This window comes from Sparus aurata, chromosome 14, assembly GCF_900880675.1.
Source record: "Sparus aurata chromosome 14, fSpaAur1.1, whole genome shotgun sequence".
Taxonomy (NCBI): domain Eukaryota; kingdom Metazoa; phylum Chordata; class Actinopteri; order Spariformes; family Sparidae; genus Sparus; species Sparus aurata.
In genome coordinates, this window is record NC_044200.1 from 23,773,141 (window position 1) to 23,796,444 (window position 23,304).

The 23,304-nt window shown below is 43.4% G+C and overlaps 1 pseudogene; it reads right to left on the minus strand.

Moving 5' to 3' along the window:
* Nucleotides 1–17,066, minus strand: part of LOC115595759 (NACHT, LRR and PYD domains-containing protein 12-like) — an 82,637-nt pseudogene extending 65,571 nt beyond the window's left edge.
* Nucleotides 17,067–23,304: the final 6,238 nt, after the last annotated feature.

Sequence of the window (23,304 nt, forward strand, 5' to 3'; positions counted from 1 at the left end):
TTATATTTGCATTATAAGTAATAAAAAATGGTTTGTTAAAGATATTTGTGGTTTTCACAGTAAAAAAAATCTAACTTTTGCTACTCGGATTTTATGTTGATTTTAGGTCCATTGTGTACAGTATGTCAAAAAAAAAAAAATAACTGTACAGTCACACATGTGAGGTTGTGCTGAAAATAATGACACCAAGTTAATAGTTTTTAAGGTGAAATGTAATGGCAAAATCAAAAATAGTCAAAAACAGCCAATTATACCCTGGAATATCAGATTTCACAACAAACCTAAATATCGCTAACGTCCCACCTTCAAACACAGCATCATTTGGCCATCCATAAAAAAGCTACTTAACCTCCCACTTTTCTATAGGAATACACTTTTCTTACGGGCACTGCACTAGTGTCAATAAAACGGGATTTAAATGGATATAAGACCTTTAGAAAATTACTTTCACCACTTAAAAATTGTACTATCATAGAAACGACATACAACCTCCCTGTATAAACCCCAAAAAGGAGTTTGAAAAATAACCACGTCAGTTGTCATCAAGTTTTGTCATTTTGATGCTGACTTTTTTGTTTAACCTTTATTTATACAGCTAAATCTCATAATATACTATCAGTATGACAGTATGTCAGCTGACCACTATGTCACTTGACATAGAGTGAGACGTCAATTTGACATTGAAAGTGGTATAATAATCATTTATGAGTGGATATGTAGGCCTATGTTTATGTCAGGTGTCATGTAATGTGTATGCAGGTGTTATGAAATAAGTGTTACTGAAAGTTGTTTTGTTGGTTTGTGGTTGTTTTCATGAGGTAGTGATTTGTTGGAAATCTGTGAAGTGAAGAGGTACGTTTAGGGAAGATTTAACTCAATAGTCATTCTGTTCTTTCAAATCCAGTGTATATAACATTCTTAGATTCTCATAACACGATCGAGTTAATTGCAAATTTTATTACATTTTCAGGAAATGATTACATTATAGGGTGCCACAAAGTAGAGGGCTGCATTGGGAACCCAGCGGGACCCAACCCAAATCTCACGGCAGCGGGCGGTTTGAAATTTACTGCGGGCGGAAATGGGCGGCTAAAACAAACACTGCGGGAGCGACAGGATGACGGAGTCAACAAATGAAATAGAAAAAAAGCTAAAACAAGGTCTCTACAACAGAAAAAATAAGCAAGGCAAGTCTGACATTTGGAAAAGCTTCTCAATTGTTTGTGACAAAGATGGAAATGAACGGGACTTTGTTAGTTGTGACAAATGTGCAAAAATACTAGTCTTCAAATAAAATACAGAGGAGGAGAATAGAATATGAAACAGCCTTTATTTCATTAAAAACTAAATGAAAACAACGAAATAGGAGCGCTATTCCTGGCCAGTGCGTCAAAAGACATGCAGCCCAGGGAAAGGAAACAAACAACCCCATGAGTCTCTTTATTAATAGCCTATAAAATGACGTGTTTTCTCCTGCAGGACAGGAGAAGACACAAAACCAATGCATCTCTATTATTGTGCGGGCATAAATTCTCAGAGTTTTGCAGATGCGGGCAGGAGTGGACATACACATTGCGGGAGCGGGCGGGAGTGTAACACACACGGTGCGGGTGCGGGCGCGGGCTGTAATGGTCAGCTGTGCAGCCAAACAGAAACCAACAGAAACTGACTGAAGATTTGATTCCACTGTTTCAGATCAAAATCATCTTGAGTTTAAATATTTCAGTCAGTATAAACGTTACATGTCATCATAAAGGTTCTGAACAAACATGTTTGTTATTGTCTGACAGAGAAGAAAACACTGATGCCCGAGCCACCTCAGCTGGCTCCTCTCGATGTGGAGGAGTAGCGGCTCTACTCCCCTCCCTCTCGGGTGACAGAGCTCCCCACCCTATCTCTAAGGGAGTGCCCCGCCACCCTGCGGAGGAAACTGATTTCAGCTGCTTGTATCCAGGATCTTATTCTTTCGGTCATGACCCAAAGTTCATGACCATAGGTGAGGGTAGGAACGTAGATTGACCGGTAAATCGAGAGCTTCGCCTTTCGACTCAGCTCTCTCTTCACCACGACGGACCGATACAAACGACCGCATTACTGCGGCCGCTGTACCAATTCGCCTGTCAATCTCACGCTCCATCCTTCCCTCACTCGTGAATAAGACCCCAAGATACTTAAACCCCTCCACTTGAGGCAGGAGCTCTCCCCCAACCCGGAGGGAGCAAGCCACCTTTTTCCGGTCGAGAGCCATGGCCTCGGACTTGGAGGTGCTGATTAGGGCTGCCCCGAAATAGTCGACCAAGCTCTGATCGACCAAAAACTCATTAGCCGACCAAAATTTCATTGGTCGTTTGGTTGCAGGAAAAAGAACAAAAAAACATTTGGAGCCGTGTGTTGTCAAAATTAAGTCAAATCTATGTGACTGGCGGCTGGCCTGTGTATAAAAGGCTGGAGGGCGTTTAATTTGAAGGGCCAGATACAGGAAGTCGTGACACTCACTCACTGGTAGTGGATTTTTTTTAACACGGCAGGTCCCTTTTGACAATGCAGTTAGACAGTTAACAATTAATAGCCAACCATGTAGGTAAAGACGTCTAAAATATGGGATCATTTTGAAAAGAAGAAGGATGACCCCAAGAAGGTGACATGCAAACTTTGTAAGAAAAACTTCCCCTATCACTCCTCCACGACAAACATGATGTACCACCTTAAACATGTAAGTAGCCTAGCTACCTGCCCATGGCGGCCCGAACGTTTGAAAGCAGAGATAAATACATTTAATTATTGTTATATGCGCTAGTATTAGACTATTCGTGTGTACTGGGGAAGCTAAATTATCCAGCTCACTGTGTTCATAAGCTGTGTGATGTGTTTAAATAAATATTCTGAATGTTCCGACAGTCAGTCTCCTTGCTGATTTCTTCTGACACATTCAGAATTAGAATCTGAAACAATTTGCCGGTGTCATTAGCAGGTGGCAGACTTATAGCACGCGGCTGTGCGCACCAGAGCATGTGAGCAGAGCTGAGCGGCGAGAATTTCTGCTCCCCGCTTACGTGGGTGTTCGCTCCTTTGCTCCATCGCTCCATCGCTCAAAGTGAAACCAGACCGCTCCGCTCAAAGACCGCTCTCCGCTCACCTAAAATTTTATTCAGCTCCGGTGAAATCACTCCACGCTCGCTCAAATTTAAAAGAGGGAGCAATTCCTGACGTTATGACCTGTCTGCTTGCTTTTCGAAATATTTTACAAACTCCATCTCTCAACAAATGACCTCCTTGAAGGCACACACATATATATATATATATATATATGTATGTGTGTGTGCACACATACATATCGATTAGTCGACTAGTTGACTAATCGCTCTAAATGATGACCACTGGTCGACCAAGAAAATCCTAGGTCAGGGGCAGCCCTAGTGTGGATTCTCATCCCAGCTGCTTCACACTCGGCTGCAAACCGCCCCAGGACATGCTGGAGGTTCTGGCTCGAAGGAGCCAACAAGACCACATCATCCGCGAAAAGCAGAGATGAAATCCAGTGGCTCCCCAACCAGACCCCCTTCGGCCCGTGGCTGCGCCTAGAAATTTTGTCCATAAAAATAATGAACAGAACCGGTGACAAAGGGCAGCCCTGCCGAGTACAACATGCACTGGGAAAAGGTCTGACTTGGTGCCGGAAAAGCGAACCAAGCTCCTGCTCCGGTCGTACAGGGACCGTACAACCCTTAACAATTAAAGATTCAAGACAATCACATTTTTCCAAACTGATAGTTGATAACCGGAACAACCTCAAAATCCTATTCACAACAATCGACCATCTTATTAACCCTGTTTTTATGAAGTCTTGCAGTGAGTCGTCTATTTCTAAATGTGAAGATTTTGCAGATCACTTCAGAAGTAAAATTGATGATATTAGAACACTTTTATCCAAAGATCAGAATATCAATTTTATTACTACAGAACCTTTATTTTTACATGAGGACACACTAGAGAAGTTTGTCCTGGTTGATGCTGAGATGCTTGCCAAAGTATCTTCCCAACTAAAACCAGCAAACTGCATTTTAGATCCCATTCCCACTTCCTTTTTTAAAACATTTTATAGCTCTTTTAAAGACGATTTACTTAATATTGTAAATTACTCTCTTCAGATGGGTGTCTTTCCCACAGCACTTAAGACTGCCGCAGTCAAACCCCTTCTGAAGAGAAACAATTTAGATCCCTCCATACTTAATAATTACAGACCAGTATCCAATCTACCTATTTAAGCAAAATCTTAGAGAAACTTGTTTTTAATCAGTTAAATGATTTTATGATCACCCACACAATCTATGACATTTACCAATCAGGTTTTAGGACAAACCATAGTACTGAGACCACCACCCCGGTCTGCCAGTCCACTAGTAAAAATTGTAAATGATCTCAGGATGAATTTGGACAGGAAAAAAACATCTATTCTAGTACTACTGGATTTAAGCGCAGCCTTTGACACAGTAGACCACTCAATTCTTTTAGACAGACTTCACAATGAGATTGGAATCTCTGGTTCTGTTTTTAACTGGTTTAAGTCTTATCTTAGTGACAGAAAAATGTTTGTGAGTATGAAGGGATACTCATCAAAGAGCTATAAAATTACCTGTGGTGTCCCTCAAGGCTCAATTTTAGGTCCCACACTTTTTAATCTATATATGCTTCCACTTGGGAGCGTCATCAGGAAGCAGTGTTCCATGGCCCGGACGAAAACCGCATTGTTCCTCCTGAATCCGAGGTTCGACTATCGGCCGAATTCTCCCCTCCAGTACCGTGGAATAGACTTTCCCAGGGAGGCTGAGGAGTGTGATCCCCCGATAGTTGGAACACACCCTCCGGTCCCCCTTTTTGAATAGGGGGACCATCACCCCGGTCTGCCAGACCAGAGGCACTGTCCCCAACTGCCACGCGATGCTGCAGAGACTTGTCAACCAAGACAGCCCCACAACATCCATAGACTTGAGGTTCTCTGGGCGGATCTCATCCACCCCCGGTGCTTTGCCACCGAGGAGCTTCCGGACTACCTCAGTGACTTCGGCTTGGGTGATGAATGGGTCAACCTCTGAGTCCCCAGCCTCTGCTTCCTCTATGGAAGGCGTGTCAGTGGGATTGAGGAGATCCTCGAAGTATTCCTTCCACTGCCCGACAATGTCCCCAGTCGAGGTCAACACCTCCACCACCGGGTTCGGGGATTGCCGCCATGACAGGCACTGGAGACCTTACGGCCACAGCTCCGGGCAGCCGCGTCAACAATGGAAGTGGAGAACACGGTCCATTCCATTCGGACTCAATGTCCCTAGCCTCCCTCGGGATCTGGTCAAAGCTCTCCTGGAGGTGGGAGTTAAAGACCTCCCTGACAGAGGGTTCCACCAGAGGTTCCCAGCAGACACTCACAATACGTTTGGGTCTGCCAGGTCTGTCCAGCTTCCTCCCCTGCCAGCGGATCTGACTCACCACCAGGTGGTGATCAGTTGACAGCTCAGCCCCTCTCTTCACCCGAGTGTGTCCAAGACCAGAGGTGAGATGACATGACCACAAAGTAGATCATTGACCTCCGGCCTAGGGTGTCCAGGTGCCACGTGCACATATGGACACCCTTATGCTTGAACATGGTGTTCGTTATGGACAAACAGTGACTAGCACATAAGTCCAGTAACAAAGCACCACTCGGATTTAGATCGGGGAGGCCGTTCCTCCCAATCACACCCCTCCAGGTAACACTGTCGCTGCCCACATGAGCGTTGAAGTCCCCCAGTAGAAAAATGGAGTCCCCGGTTGGAGCACTCTCCAGTACCCCTCCCAGGGACTCCAAGAAGGCCGGGTACTCTGCACTGCTGTTCCGCCCATAAGCCGAGACAACAGTGAGAGACCTATCCCTGATCCGAAGGCGCAGGTAAGCGACCCTCTCGTTCACCAGGGTAAACTCCAACGCATGGGCGGCTGAGCTGAGGAGCTAAAAGCAAGCCCACTCCAGCTCGCCGCCTCTCACCGCGGGCAACTCCAGAGTAGAAGAGAGTCCGGCCTCTCTCAAGGAGTTGGGTTCCAGAGCCCAGACTGTGCGTGGAGGTGAGCCCTCCTATCTCTAGCCGGTACCGCTCAACCTCCTGCACCAGCTCAAACTTTAAAATACATATGAAAATGTGATTTAAACATGTGAAAACAACAACATGTGTGAAATAATGGTGTCACATTTATAACTGACATCAGCAGTGTAATATCTTCAATGTTCTAAAGTTTGTCTTCAGAGTTTCAGACAGTCAACACGTGCAGTGTGTTCAATCATAAATGACATTAAATTACATCCATGTGTCTTTTGTCCAGCGTGACTTTAACATCATCAAAGCTCCTTTTTCAAAGATTCAACACTTTCTATTGACAGATTTAGATTTTTACACCTTTCTGATGTCACATCAGGACGGTCTGTGTCCAACATTAACACACACACCTCACTGTGTGATTGGTCACCTGAGTGGAGGTGAGAAAGGAGGCGGGGTTTGAACTTCTCTCTCAGCTCTTTGTTCATTTGTTACACAACTATTTCTGTCACTGTTCATATGAACAGCTGAGTGAAACACTATGAACGTCTTCAGCAGAGACTGTCTGAACATGTGACACGTCTTCTCCATATTTAAACCATTGTTGTGTCTCCAGCAGCTCTTCACTCCACCTTTGGCTGTTTAGAACAGCTGTGAACACTTTGAGCTCCAGATGTGTTCAGACAACACGTCGTACCACTGAGCTTCTTTCTACAAATATCAGAGCCAACAGCTCTTAAAGAAAACCAGTTGAGTGGATTTGCAAACAGAAGTGAATCCAACATCCTGCTTCTGTACGCTGCAGGCACAGTGAGCATAAGAGCCAGGTGAACTCTGAACCTGCCTCTTGGTGCACAACGGACCACAGTTACTCTAAAGAATCATTTCAGAGTTCCAGCACCGATCCATCTCATTCCTACTGGCTGAGGACATGACCTGAAGGAAACTGCAGAAGAATTATGGGATTGTTCCCAAGGAATTGTGGGAATTGTTGTTGGATGTACGGACTCTAAGCAGCCTGGGACGTCATTTTAATCACACACCAGACTTCAACCACCAAACAGAAAAGTTCTGCACCATCAATTCACCTTCAACACAAATGAGGAGCTCTGTCTCACATACATAGAAAGCTGTAATCAAAGCACAGATCTTCATCACCACTGTCATCTCCATCAACACACAGCTGACTGATTGTGAGCTTCATCCTCCATCATCATCATCACTGATCATACTGAGCTGTGTGTGTGTGTGTGTGTGTGTGTGTGTTTGAATGGAGGGAAATCTAAATCTTATGTTCTAGATTTGAATTTAATAAACACAGAGAAAAAAAACTAAACTGACCTCAGAGTCTCCAGTCGACAGTTTGGACTCTCCACTCCAGAACACAGCAGCTTCACTCCTGAATCATTCAGGTCGTTCTGACTCAGGTCCAGATGTGTCAGATGTGAGGGGTTGGACTTCAGAGCTGAGGCGACGACTTCACACTGAGGCTCTGAGAGTTGACAGCGAGTCAGTCTGTAAATACAGATAATAAAACATTTAAATCAGATAAAATCTGACTCTTTACTATGAAAACAGACTCTACATATTTTGCATCACAAAGCACATGAACATGAGCAGCTGTAGCTCAGCTGGTCAGCTGTTCGGCCTGAGCTGCTCAGTCAGCGATCACAAGGTTTGTAGTTTGAAACTTTTTAAATCCCCCTCCAAACACACCTGTATAAAACGTCTTTTAACGGCTGATTCTGATGATTTAATCTTTGTTTTATTTTGGTTTGACATATTTGTGTTTGTCCGTTTTCTTCATTCTGCTGTCTTTATATTTATATTTGTAATTGTCCCTGTAATACTTTTCTTGTGACTCTTTCATTGTTGTGCTGTTTTATTTGTGTCCGATAAACTGATGTGAGTGCTTTTAAAGTGCCATATAAATAAACAGAAATACATGTTGAAGTGTCCTTGAGGGAAATAATAAAGAAGAAATGACAGTTTAGGACAAAAGTGTTGAAATAAGTGAGACGTAAACGTGTCAAGTGTTAGTTTACAGGCTGCTGTGATTTATATTGGTTCAGCTTCATGTTCACATGATGATCAGTGAACTGTGAAGTCACTGTAGGTTGGAACTGCACTCGTATGTATTTACCTCACTTATGTGTTTGTGCAATCTTTGATGCATTTTATTCTGTCGCTCCATCTGCTTTTCATCTCCCATTTCATCCATTTAATGCCTCCCACTGCACAAACACAAGAATTACAACTAAACATTGTGTTATTATCATTTTATGGGTAATAATTTAGAGTAATGTTTTGGAAACAAGACGACTTCATGTCATTTCTACTCTGAGCTTGGTGATGATCATTTATTCAATCAGCAGATTTAATACTTGTTTTGGTAAACTTGTATAGTGTTGAGGTTTTATATTATTCATGTGTGTAAAGTGTTGATCTTTAATACTGAAGGCTTCAGCTTTACCTCACTTCATCATGTTTAAAACATCTGGACTTACACAGCCTTTCTACAGTTCCTCACAGCTGGAATCAGTCTCCATCGTCCCTGGTCTGATGTGTTGTATATCTTCAGGTCCAACTCATCCAGAACCTCCTCTGACATCTGCAGCATGTAGGCCAGAGCTGAGCAGTGGATCACAGAGAGTTCCTTCTCTGATCTGTTCTCTGACTTCAGGAACTCTTGGATCTCCTGATGGACTGAGTGGTCGTTCATCTCTGTCAGACAGTGAAAGATGTTGATGCTTCTGTCAGGAGAGATCTTATCACTGTTTATCCACTTCAGGTTGTTGATGGCTGTCTGGATGATTTCTGGACTGTTGTCTGTCTGACCCAGCAGACCAGCTAAGAGTCTCTGGTTGGACTTCAGAGAGAGGCCATGAAGGAAGCGAACAAACAGGTCCAGGTGGCCATTTTTACTGTCCAGGGATTTCTCCATGGCTCTTTCCAGGAAGTCATCCAGGGACGAGTCACTTTCATACCTCCAACATCTCAGGAAGTCCTTCACCACCTCTGTGTTCCTGTTGGTGTGACAGTGGAACATGTAGACTGCAGCCAGAAACTCCTGAACGCTCAGATGAACAAAGCAGTAGACTGTTTTCTGGAAGATCACACTCTCTCTTCTGAAGATCTCTGTACAAACTCCTGAGTACACCGAGGCCTCTGTGACATTAAGACCACAGCACTCCAGGTCTTCTTGGTAGAACATGATGTTTCCTGTCTCCAGATGTTCAAACGCCAGCCTCCCCAGCTTCAGAAGAACTTCCCTGTCAGCCTCCGTCAGCTCCTGTGGACTCGTCTCACGTCCCTCATGGTACTTCTGCTTCTTCCTCTTTGTCTGAACCAGCAGGAAGTGTGAGTACATGTCAGTCAGGGTCTTGGGCAGCTCTCCTCTCTGGTCTGTAGTCAACATGTGGTCCAGAACTGTAGCAGTGATCCAGCAGAAGACTGGGATCAGACACATGATGTGGAGGCTCCTGGAGGTCTTGATGTGTGAGATGATTCTGCTGGACAGATCTTCATCACTGAACCTCCTCCTGAAGTACTCCTCCTTCTGGACGTCAGTAAAGCCTCGTACTTCTGTTACCCTGTTGACACATGAAGGAGGGATCTGATTGGCCGCTGCAGGTCGGGAAGTGATCCAGACGAGAGCCGAAGGGAAGCAGCTTCCCCTGGATGAGGTTTGTCAGCAGCAAGCTGACTGATGACTTCTGTGTGACATCAGACACGACCTCATGGTTGTTGAAATCCAGTGAAAGTCTGCTTTCATCCAGGCCGTCAAGGATGAAGAGAAGTTTACAGACAGCGAGCTTCTCTGCTGTCACCTTCTGTAATGTTGGATGGAAAACATGGAGCAGCCTGAGAAGACTGTACTGCTCATCTCTGATCAGGTTCAGCTCCCTGAACGACAGCAGAACCAGCAGACTGACATCTTGGTTTTCGGAGCCCTCTGCCCAGTCCAGAGTGAACTTCTGCACCGAGAAGGTTTTTCCAACTCCAGCGACGCCGTTGGTCAGAACGACTCTGATGCGTCTCTGTTGGTCAGGTGAGGCTTTAAAGATGTCGCAACACTTGATTGAAGTTTCACTGAAGGTCTTCTTCTTGGAAGCTGTCTCAAGCTGCCTCACCTCATGTTGGGCATTAACCTCTTCACTCTGTCCCTCTGTGATGTAGAGCTCAGTGTAGATCCTGTTGAGGAGGGTTCCACTTCCTGTTCCATCACTTCCTGTTCCATCACTTCCTTCAGTCACACTTTCACATCTCCTCCTCAGACTGATCTTATGTTCATCTAAAACCTCCTGCAGACCAACATTCACTGAAAAGAGAAAAATGTTGGAGAGAATTTGACAATCTGGGATTATTTTCATGATCAATAACAATCCATCAGTATCAGAATATATAAAGTTTGAGTCTCTTCGGGTCTTTTCATTGACTTTGTGTGTAATCTAGACAATCTAGTAATTTGTCCTGGTGTTTGGTCTGAATGCCTCCGAAGTCTCTAAATAAATGTAATGACATGTAGAAGCTGAGATGTTTAAAGCAACATGATGTAACTTTTGGAGGTTAAAGCAGCAGCTTCAGAGTCGTGTTGATGGTCAGGTGTGTTGTAACAGGTGAACGGTGTCTCTGTCACTTGTAGGATCACAGCCTCACATACGTGTTCACTTCAACACGTAACATTGTGATGATGTCATGAGTTGTGTTTGTAGTCAGCACCTATATTACGTCTGACAAACTGTTACACACCTGGGATTTGTTTTTACTACACTGGTGTTGCACTCAGAAACTGTGGGGGGCACCAAATCACACAACATGAGAATTTCTCCATAATGTGGCTTTAACATGTTGAGATGTTCAGTGTGACTTGGTACAGTTTGTCTCTGACTGTCTGTCCACAGTCCAGCTGTTGTTCTGGGTCTTACCTCCACACTGGGGACAGGAGGAGTCTCCTGGTGAAGCAGACTGGTCCCAGTATGAGGTGATGCAGCGTCTGCAGAACCAGTGTCCACAGCTGGTAGAGACCGGATCCTTCAGGACGTCCTGACACCAAACACAGCAGGTGGGCTGCTTCTTCACAGAGACATGATTCCTCTTCCTCTTTCTGTGAACACATTTCTTTAGAACTACAATGATTTGATGATTGTTGTTAAAAACATCCAGATTTGGTCGACACTGTTGAGAAGCTCAGACGCTCACAGAGAAAAGTCAAAGTGTCGATACTTTTCATCTTGAATTCAGCATTTAGTGTGTCATGAAAATGATGTGTGAAGCAGGCCCGGTTCTAGACTGCCTTGATTGGGGGGGCAGTAAGAAATGTTGATGGGTCACCAACTGCTACTGTTTTGAGTGCCATAGAGATAACGTTTTTTTTGTATGCCTACCAGTCTATGATGCCAACCCAGAAGTAAGCATCGCAGACTCGCCATGATTCCATTGGCAAAGCTCTAACGGGAATTCTTTTTCTGGATTGACGAAGAAAACAAATTCTGTGGCCAAGAAATTATTGATGTCAGTCTACTAACATATTTTCTATTTCAATTTGAAGCTACAATGTAATTGGCATTTTACATGTTAAGCCCACCTCCACCTCCCCGATGTAGGACAACTTTATCAATGCCCAATTATAATTAGTTATCTAATATTAAATGGAATCTAAACCTAAATATTGCGCAACTGGCAGATAGAACTTTTGACGCACGGAAAGAACACACACTTTTGAGCCCCAGTGATGCTATAAACAACTGCACCAAAACATGGACACATCAATGCACAACCCCAATGCATAAAAAAACTAAGTCATCAGAGCCAGCCGTTCCATAATAAAAATGTCTTGCCATCATTCGTTATCCATGTTTACCTCTTCTACATGAAACTGCACTTGATTTTAAAAACAAATCAGTCGGTTTGCAGCATTTTTCACCGTCAGCCTACAGTGCTCTCAGATTTCTCTCTCTCTCTTTTCTCCGCTCACCCCTTGTGTCGCTTGATGCCTCCATTAATTTTTTTGCTCGCTTAATCTCAGTCAGCTTCCAGTTTTCAATCTCCAACTTCAAACAACCACGCAGACGCGGTCCACTCGATTCAGTCTTGAAATTCCAAGAAGGCATTGCTTCATTTTTAACTTTTGCAAACAAATAATCAAATAAAAAAATGGAGGTAGATTCGTATTATTTCAAACCATGCACGTTTTTGAACATCTGAATAAGAAATTCGCTACAAAAGAATGCAGACTGATGTAAAAGTTCGTGACTGTAGAGGGTAACCATGACTGTGATATAGGGAGTTATATGTGGTTTATAAATAGTGATCAGATTGTTGCTATAGCAGATGTGGAGGACTTGAAGAGACTAAATTGTCATTTAGCTTTTGAATTACACTAGACAGGGAACAGAGTGATTAGTCAGCTGGCCCATAAGGGCTTGTGGTTCCTCTGGCATCTGCCAATGTTTAAGATTGTCAGTCTGTCAAATACATTTTTGCCCCACCACCAAATTTCCCAAACCTCCCGTCATATCTACCACAATGAATTTGGGAAATTTGGGAAAAGTTTCTTTATAGTCTGTGACAAAGCAATTTTGTAAACAGCGCTATAAAACTAAATAAATAAATCTTGTCTGATTGGTTGATGCTATATTATTGTGAACCACTTTCTCGTGCTTTGGAAAGTCGTGTGATCCTGCCTGGGTTCCCTGTTTCTCCCTGCCAGATGCCAGCAGCCTCAGATTAGCCGCTGTCGGAGGCTCTGGCCCCAGGAAGTAACGTTAAACAGTGGCCGGCGGCGCTAACCTGAATTTACAGGTTATGGAGTCTCCTCTCACTAACGTGTGTTGTTTAATCCTGTCGGCGGGGGTGGGTGAGGCTCGTGGGCCAACAGGACTAACAGCAGGGCTGGCAAGGGTTGAAAGTTGAAACCCGCTTCACAACCGGTGCGTAGCCTGCCCGTGTGACGCTTCCCAAGGTACGGGGGGACAGAGACAAACTCGGCAGCAGCCGCCGATGGGACGAGGCTACTACTAGCAGTTGCTAGCCGACATGCTAACAACTAACAAGCCTGGAGTGCCCGTAGTGTGATGCTAACTGAGAGAAGCTGCTACTGACTGTATGCACGGTACAAGAGAGAGAGAGAGACACCGGCTCTGTTGGCAGAAGAGCCGTGGACTGTGATCACTCTGAGCAGCATTTATGGGAATACGTAACAATATTATTTATTTGAATATACTTTTTTTTTTTTTTTCGGAATGAAGCGGGGTCGGTTTGGTGGGGCAGCCGAAGCATTTGGGGGGGAATTACCAGCAAACACTGAATGAGTCGTCTCAGTGCTCTTACTTTGTGTCTGATGGTCCAGGTTCACTACTGAAGTCTAGAGGTTCATCTTTGGACCGGTCACTCTTCATAGACGGACAGATGGATCCTGGAGGTTCTGCTCGGTCCAACTCTTCCTCCACACAAACACTCATCTTCAGGTCTGAGAGGTGAAACATGAACTGTGAGCTCAAAACACAAGAATCATGAAAACAGAGAGAACCGGATCTTCATCAACACGTCCAACAGGACTTTAAACTTTTCTGACAGAATCTGCTTGGATTCCCATAAATCTCTAAAAATCTGTGAGCACCCTGATGAAACATTATGATGAAGATTGTGAGTCTGACAAAGACGTTGACTTCAACCTTTGTGATGCAGATGTCATGAACACAATCAAAGCGAAGGAAAAATGAGTCTCAAATAAACTAGACGGCGTATTTTCATTAATTAAAGAAGTTACAGACAGAGTGAAGGAAGCAGAGGAACGTATATCAGGACAGAAGACGACATCGTTCAACTTCAGGCTCGTACAAACACTTTGGAAACTCAAGTGAAGCTGCTGACAGAGAAAGCCGACGACATGGAGAACTGAAGTGGGAGGAATAATCTGAGGATAGTGGGTTTGTCAGAGAATGAGGAAGGGCGAGATGCATGTGAGGTTTTTCTAGAAATGGAGGCTCGTGCTCGTCTGGCTTTGGAGCGTGCACACAGAATTTATCCACTACAACAATGAAAGGAGAACGAAGACACATCTTCACCAAGAACTCTCATTATCAAGAGTCTGAACTACAGACAGAACCAGCAGCTGAAGTGAAGCTGCAGTTTATTATAAAGACCGACTCGTTTGACTCAGATGTGTCTGTAGAAATTCACCAGAAACAGAGGATGTATGATGTAAACATACATCACAGTGCAGCAGCATGACGTGAGGCGGGTTCTCAGATCAGTGAACCCAAGAAAGGCTACCGGTCCAGACCCAGTACCTGGAAAAGTACTCAAAGAATGTGCTGACCAGCTTGTCGCGGTGTTCACCAATATCTTCAACCTGTCTCTTGCCCAAGCTGCCATTCCTTCCTGCCTGAAAACATCCACCATCATCCCGATCCCAGAAAGCCCTCCCCCTGCAGTCTGAATGACTACAGACCTGTGGCACTCACCTCTATAGTTATGAAGTGCTTTGAGAGGCTGGTATTAAAGCACATCAAAACCAGTCTCCCACTGGACCTAGACCCACATCAGTTCACCTACAATGCAAAGAGTTCGATGGATGATGTCATCACCATAGCCTTTCACACAGCCCTAAACCATCTGGAGCACAGTGGGACATATGTGAGGATGCTCTTCATCGGTTACAGCCATGACTGCATCCCCTCCCCCCCCAGCAACACAATCATAAAGTTCACCACCGACACCACACTAGTTGGATTTATCTCAGGAGGAGATGAGTCGGCCTACAGAGCAGAGGTCCACGGACTGGTCACATGGTGCAAAGAACACAATCTTACTCCAAACACAGCAAAAACTAAAGAGCTCATCATAGACTTCAGGAAGCGTGGGGCCGACCCCCTCCCTCTGCACATCAATGAGGACTCTGTTCACAACTTCAAATTCTTGGGAACCCTCATCTGGGACTGGCTCACATGGACTGACAACATCACGGTGGTGGTGAAGAAAGCACGACAGCGCCTGCACTTTCTCAGACTTCTTAAAAAAACCAACCTGTGTGAGAAGCTGCTGGTGCTCTTCTACCGCTCCACTATAGAGAGCATCTTGATGTACTGTGTGACTGTGTGCTACGCTGGATGCTCGGCAGCAGACAAAAGCTCAGTACAGAGAGTCATCAACACAGCACAGAAGATCGTTGGCTGTCCTTTTCCCTCTTTAGAGGAAATCACAGAAACAAGACTGCTCTCAAAAGCCACCAAGATCATAAAGGACTGTTCTCACTCTGTCACTCACTGTTTGAACTCTCGCCCTCAGGAAACGCTACGATGTCTAAAAACAAGGACGAGTAGATTCAGGAACAGCTTCTTTCTAACACAATAACAGTTTTAAATGAAGCTAAACTTATTTTTTAATGATGCAGTTTGCACTGACTGACACTCAGCACTTTACATTATCTACATTTTTTTTATGTTTTTTTATCTCTGTGTAGGTGTTGGTGTGTGTGTGTGTGTGTGAATGTTTTGCATTGAACGAAGTGTGGAATGAGTTTTTATGATTAATGAGGCACCTTACTGGAGCAGCTCTCCAATTTCATTCTACTTAGATTCACTATGTTGTGCTTAAATGCAATGACAATTAAAGTATTCTATTCTATTCTATTCTATGATGAAGAGTGACAGCAGCTGCATGATGAGGATCAGCAGACAGAGAATCATCTTTCCTTCACAGCTTCTTCTCACACAGGGAGAAATCCACACTGTCTGACAGCAGGAAGGACTGAATAAAGAGGAAAGGTGGAGCCACAGGTGGAAAACCTGGCTCACCTTCGTCTCTGCCAAACACAGTCCAGGTATTAGGATTGACTGTTTTCTCATAATGAAGCTCAAGAGTCAGGATTTACAAAATGTAACACAAGGCAACAGATCAGCCTTTTTCTGTTTCCTGTTAGCTTGAGCAGCAGTCGTCTTCACAGTGAGTCTCATGCCATACCTGCTGCCTGTCACAGCTTTGTAGATTCATTACTGTTCAAGGATCTGTAAATGATTACATTAACGTTTACGGTCCTAACGATAAGAATCAGATTTCTACAATGCTTTCTTAGTGTTAATCTGTAAGCTGTCAGGGCAACACTTTATAGCAGCTGATATGAAACTCCAATCACACTTTGGACCCAGTGAAAGACGTTCAACAGGCTCTGACGATACACAGGCCACATCAAGAAAACTGATCCAACACTTGATGAAAGATGGAAATGTGTTGGATATTTGGAGACATCTTAATCCTGACATGTTGGAAGGATGTGAAGTGTATGAGAGATAAAATCCTGAATATCAACATGCCATCATCTGCAGAAACATTTCTATTACACTTCTATCCTCTAAACACTGAAGAGGAAGAAATCTACATTCATAGACACGTTTCTGTTACAAGCAAAGCGTCTTATTGCTTTACAATGGAAGAACATAAAGGCAGCAAGTAGAAATAAGTGGCTGAAAGAAAGCACAATAAACTGGTCTGTGGAAGAAGAAAGTGATATTGTGAAAGGTAAATTTAGGAGGTTTGAGGAAATCTGGAGTCCTTTCTTCTCCTTTCTTGAACACGGTGGAGACGACGCACCGATAGTTGATTCACAAGTTGTGTCAGAACTAATATGATGTGACGAGAAGCTTTTAGATACGTTTGATTGATTTCTCTCTGTATTATTGTTATTCTTTATTTGAACGTCTGGGCTCCTGCTCTTTAGTTCCAGTAGTTTGAATGTGTATTATTCAGCCTATCAGGACTTTGTGTCCATAGAAGAATCAAAGTGTTGACTTTATTCTAACATGTGTTTCCTCTACAGTCCACAGAGACTAAACTGACTCACACTCTCACAGTAACATCACAAACACCTTGTTTTAACACTCACCTGCCTCACACTTTAGTCTTCCTTCTTCCTTCTCCGTCCAATCAAAATGGAGTCTGAACTTGAAGACTTCACACTTCACTTAGGTTCCCTCCCTGTTTATGATCCTGGACCACATGATACGAGCTCCGCCCTCTACACTGACAGGAAGTCAGGTGTGTGTGTGTGTGTGTGTGTGTGTGTGTGTGTGTGTGTGTGTGTGTGTGTGTGTGTGTCCTCCTTTGGTCATATCTGTCAGTAAAAGGTAAATAGTGTTCATAGTGTTTATAGTCTTATTATTTATGATTGACTTTATATTCTTGTATTTTTGTCTTGCTTTGTTCTGCGTTGACACTTTTCTCTTTAACTCTGTCGCTGCTGTTCTTCTTCGTCTGTCTGCGACTCTTCAGCTGTTGGAACGTGAGTTTCCCTGTTGAGGAAATAATAAAGTGTTATCTTCTCTTTTCTGATGTTACTGTGAGAGTGTGAGTCAGTTTAGTCTCTGTGGACTGTAGAGGAAACACATGTTAGAATAAAGTCAACACTTTGATTCATCTGTGGACACAAAGTCCTGATAGGCTGAATAATACACATTCAAACTACTGGAACTAAAGAGCAGGAGGTGAAGACAACAACACTGAGCAGCTTTGTTATTATGACCCGTCACTAAAGTCTCCACGGTTGCAGATGGTTTTGTTCTGATCTGTGCAGAAATGACTAAATGTCCACTGTTCACCAAATAAAGGCCATTAACTTCTTACAGCTGGTCGGCTGTTGAATACAACAGAGAAGCACTTTCTGTGTGACGAGTCATTTGTTCATCATCCACTAAAGAAAACAATGGTTTTATTTGCGATCACTGCAGCGAGGTCAGAAACTGTCCCACCTGTTCAGAGAGCACGAGTCATCATTTCATCATCAGCAGTTACTTTACAGATTACATGCTGCATCATCATCAAAGTACAACATTTAGAAACTCTTTCATTTTATCAGCAAACTCATTTTTATAAGAAAAGATTTGTATCATCAGAAAAAAGCTGAATATCAAACAATAATCAGACTGAAACTGTCAGAATCTAAAGTACATTAATAAAATGATCAATAATAAGTTAATGTGACATTAAATGCAACAATTATGAAACTTTAAATAAATATAGACATGAACTAATTTACATAATGTGACATGAAACTATATTTATTTGTAATTGTTATTATTGAACTATTTTTATGGACTTTTAAATTTATTCAAACATTTTATTTTTTCATTGTTCACATTCCTTCATGTGTGTCTTCTAACAGCCTCCCCTGGGTGTGTCCACTGTCACACAATGAATCCATTTAATGATATTAATGGACAGAGGAAACATCTACAGGCTGTTAAACATCAGTGTGTTTTACACCCTTGATCACGCTGCTAAACAGTTAAGGGGATGAATAATTATGGGATGTAAACGGGTCAGAGAGCCGTGTGTCGGGTGTGTGTGTGCTGCTTGCAGCCAGCGACACCGCGGAACAATATGCCGGGTGTGTGTGTGTGTGTGTGTGTGTGTGTGTGTGTGTGTGTGTGTGCATGCGCTGCCCACAGTCAGTGACGGAGCTGCTAGAGGAGAGTGCCAGCTGTTAGAAATGCTGTACCTGTGTGCCTCATGTGCAACCAAACTGTCGCTGTCGCTAAAGAATCCAATCTGAGGCGTCACCACTGTCACATCCTGACAGAGACCGACAGAGAAAAACTGCTGCTTTGAAATCTCAGTACTCCCATGATGCCAGCGGAATTATTAACCCAACCTCAAGTGAACAAGAGAGGGCAACAAATGCGTCTCTGCGGGCTGCCTGGGTACTCTCCAAGCAGAACAAGCCATTCACCCATGCTGAGCTTTTTAAGGAGTGCATGGTGGCTGTTCTGCAGGAACTTGCCACTGACAAATCTATGGACAGGATCATTGCGTCTGTTAAGCAGATACCTCTGTCTGCTAAAACTGCTGTTGGCCGTGTCCATGTTCTGGCAGAGGATGTCCAGCGACTTGTAATTGATGAGATCAAAGAAGACAGATTCCTCTCGCTGGTTATTGACGAGTCCACCGACAATACTGACATTTCCCAAATGTGCGTTTTCCTCAGATATTTTGATGGCAAAGATTTCAAAGAGGAGCTGCTGGCCTTGATTCCACTGGAGGGCCTGACCACTGGAGCTGTTATCTTTGGTAAGCTGGAGGAACTATTTCAGAAGCATGGACTGTCATTTGAAGAAGTCAGCCTGGTTGTCACAGATGATGCTCCTGCCATGATTGGCAGAAACAGAGGACTAGTGAACAGAATGAAGGCTGTCGCTCCCAGCATTAACACACTTCACTGTCTCATTCACCAGAGCGTGCTGTGTGCAAAGTGAAGTGGCGATCTTAAAGAGGTTCTGGACAAAACAATGAAAATAATTCACTTCATCAGGGGGAATTCCAGCACACAGCACCGTTTAGTCCCAAAACTTGTGCAGGAATCTGAAGCCTCTCACGATGACCTCTTACTCCACAACGACGTGCGCATGCTCAGTAAGGGCAGAGCTCTGCAGCGTTTCCTTCAACTCAGGGATCAAGTTGTGGATTTTTTAAAGCAAAGTCCATCAAAAGCGGCAGCTGACCACCTGCGCATCATGCAAGACGCAGAATACATGTGCAACGTTGCATTTTTAACGGACAGATTTTCCCATTTGAACGCACTAAATCTACAACTACAGGGGAAAGAAAAGCCTGTGGTGAATATGGTGGAAACACTTGATGCCTTTGGAAACAAACTTGATGTTTTCCACAAAGACTTGTTGTCGGGGAGGCTGCTACACTTTAGCACACTTAAGACAGCGGGTCACAGCAGGGCCACAGAGAACATGAAGACATTTATCACACAGCTGAGGGAACATTTCTCTGACAGATTTGATGTCTTTGCCATTTCCAGGGATGTCATTGGATTTGTGCGTGAGCCGTTCACTATCAGCCCAGGTGGAGAATTCTCCGCTAACGTGAGGAAGGTGATGCCGCTGGACGAGGCGGCTGTTCACAGTGAACTGATTGACATCCAGGCCGCTGGTGACATGAAGCTGCTCTCCGTGCTGCTGAAAGCTTGAGCGCCTTTTGGGGGGCTTGTCCCCAAGAGGATGACACACTGAAGACATTGGCCATGTATGTGCTCACCATGTTCTGATCAACATACACCTGTGAAGCTGCGTTCTCAAAAATGAACTCTATAAAAACGCATGAGAGGAACCGACTGTCAAACCAGTCTTTGGAGGACTGCTTGCAGAAGCCTGACAGCTGTCAAGCCCGATGTTAAAAAGATCGTGTCGAAGGGGAAATGGAACTTCTCCCATTAAGCAAACGGGAGTATTTAAGTCTTGGGATTTTCTTGGATTGACTTTATTTGTATTGATGTTTATGGATCACAGGCAGGGCCGCCTTAACCTGATGTTAGGCCCCGGGGCTGAGAGGGTCTGTAGGCCCCCCACCCTCCATTTATAGAGTCTCATTTTAAAAAAGTGTCATATCTCGGTCATCTACATCACAAAATGCATTAGTTTCTTTGGAGACATACAACAGTGAGTTTTCCCTCTTTGAGCCAGAAAACACCATAATATTGTTATTAACATATCACTGAGCCCACTGAGCAGAAACACAATACACTTTATTTAACAACCACACAGCAACTTATGGTGAGAATAAAACCAACATGTGTGAAAGTATGATTTCAAACGATATCATGAAAAACATCAGCAACCATCAGCTGTCTGCACAAACACTGATAATAACTAATAACAGCATAAGCAAAGAACAGCAACAGATCAAAGTAGGAGCCTCTTCTCTGGCCTCAGCGGGCCTGTCAACCAATCACATGCACCTGCACAGACACACAAACACACTCCATTCAGCACCATGACAGCAACATGGCCTAATGCCAGGTACCAAAAAGATGAAACTGAGCAACATTTATAGAAGGTTTGCAGTATAATACAGACAAACATCTGAGCAAATGTGCATTTCTGTTAAAACAATGCACAACCACAACAATTTCAAACCTGCACAAGCTATAAATACAGCACTTTCTTACCTTTTTAGAAGTGCTTTCGTCTGGTCTTCTTTGAAGTAAACGCCCTAATTATGTCCTTAAAATCCAAATGATGAAGGATGTCATGCTCAGTAGACATCAGTGTGAGATGACTGACTCGGTCTTGCTGCTTGATCGCAGTCTATTTTTCACCAAGCCCAGTTTGGAGAAGACAAAACAAAACACAGGAGCTGCTGATGGTGAATAACAGAGCCATTCTCTGGACACACACTGAGTTTGTGTTTGAAATGCATTTTTGAGAAAAATCTTCTCTGCTGTTTATTTTGGGGTTCCGATGCCGACATGTTAGCATCTTTACTTTGACAGGACTGCGGTCCCATTTTCGCCCAATAAGCGGCACTTTTGCATCAACATTGTTTCCCCAGCGGCCCGGGTCACTGTTATACGGGTCATCTGACTGCTTTGCAGCCTGGTCCTCTCTCTGGGGCCCGGGTCACTGTTTTACGGGTCATCTGACTGCTTTGCAGCCTGGTCCTCTCTCTGGGGCCCGGGTCACTGTTTTACGGGTCATCTGACTGCTTTGCAGCCTGGTCCTCTCTCTGGGGCCCGGGTCACTGTTATACGGGTCATCTGACTGCTTTGCAGCCTGCACTCTGACAAATTATGTGCTGGCTCAACGTAAAAAATGTATGTAACAATTTGCATGGATATTTTTAAGTTGTTTCAGTAGCCTCAGCCAGTACTGAGTACATGCCACAAAACTTCTTTGGTTAGGCCAACCCAATTACTTAAGTACAAGCGTCATGATTTGCCTTGTCCTCTACAAGCTTATTTAAGTTGAACCAACTTAATTTTAATTGTGTTAGAATTACTCCTTTTAGTCATTCTAACTTATTTCTTTTCATTTCATTCTACTCAGAAATGTCCATGCAAATTGTTGCCTTAATTTTTTTTAGAACAAGAACTTATTTATCTAAGTCAGAATAAATCACACATAGAAAATCCAGTTTTATGATCTAACTGTTTATTCAAACACCAGTCAGCATCTCACTTACAGTAACAGAGTGTTTATTGAAATTTTAACAGTACACAAAAATGTAGCCATCATAAAACAAGTCAGGAAACTTACAACATAAAATAGCAATAGTCTCAGAAAGATTGAACACTTTTACAGTCATTAACTTCAGCATCTTCACTCACTGCACCCTCACAGGATTGTTCCCTCTTCAGAAGCTCAGGGCTGAAGTCATCAATAGTGTGAGGAGTGTGTTTCCGGCTCCTATGAGAAGCAAATGTTCCATAAATGTTTGTTTTGAAAGGACAATTTTCAAAAGCACAACAAATAGTTTCCTGTTTCTTTAAATGTCCAATATGCTCAGAGTATTCTCTTGCTGTGGAGATAGTGTTTAAGGGGCAACATGGACACTTAAATGACAGAACAGTGGACAATGTCACTGTATCACAGGTGGAGTGACAGGCGGGTTCACAGGCTGCCACATGTTTTAAATGAGCAACAGCACTCCCAATAAAGACAAGGGTGAGATTCTCCACCATGACCATGTCAAAGTCTATAATGCTTTAACAGATCTGTCTGTCTTGGTGTTTCAAATCTGCAAATTTCACAGGCCCACTTTTTTTTAAAAACTAGCGGTTCTGTTTAAATTACTTGAAATTAGGTCATTCAGAAGGCTGTGGTGCCTACAATTTGTATATAACTATACTTTTTTTTTTTTTTTTTACTATTTCTGACGATTCAAGATAAAACAAAAACAAGAGAGAATTTATACAAAACTGCTGCAAAGAAACAGGCAGTGGGCAATTGCACACTCCTGCTGTTATACCAACTAGCTTCATTATGGTATGACCACTCCTGTGGCGTCTCAACAATATTTGCTTTGTCAAGGCGGTTTGTAGACTGCACTTGCTGCTGCAATGGCTGACTAACAAACCAAATGTGTGCTCAGTCACCTACAACGGCCTAGCCATGAAGCTATTGCTGCTCAAACATTCAACACAACTACAAATTCTACAAAATTTTAAATACATTTGAAGTGCCAATTAACACCTGCCACCATAAAACAAAACTTAACAAACACTAACGTTAAGGCCAAATTACTACCATTACTGCTAGCTCACACATTACCACTGCTGACTGAGAAAAAGCATCTAGTGTTGTGTAACGATTTCTTGTACTGTCTGCTGATGCAGTTATTAGCTGTTGTGAATAAACGAGTCAAAATTGTACTCACCAAGCCGTAAAGTTTGCAAACCGCATTTTTCCAACTTTGTGCTCTGCTCAGTCGTGTCTTCCAACCTTATGCTTCCAACAGG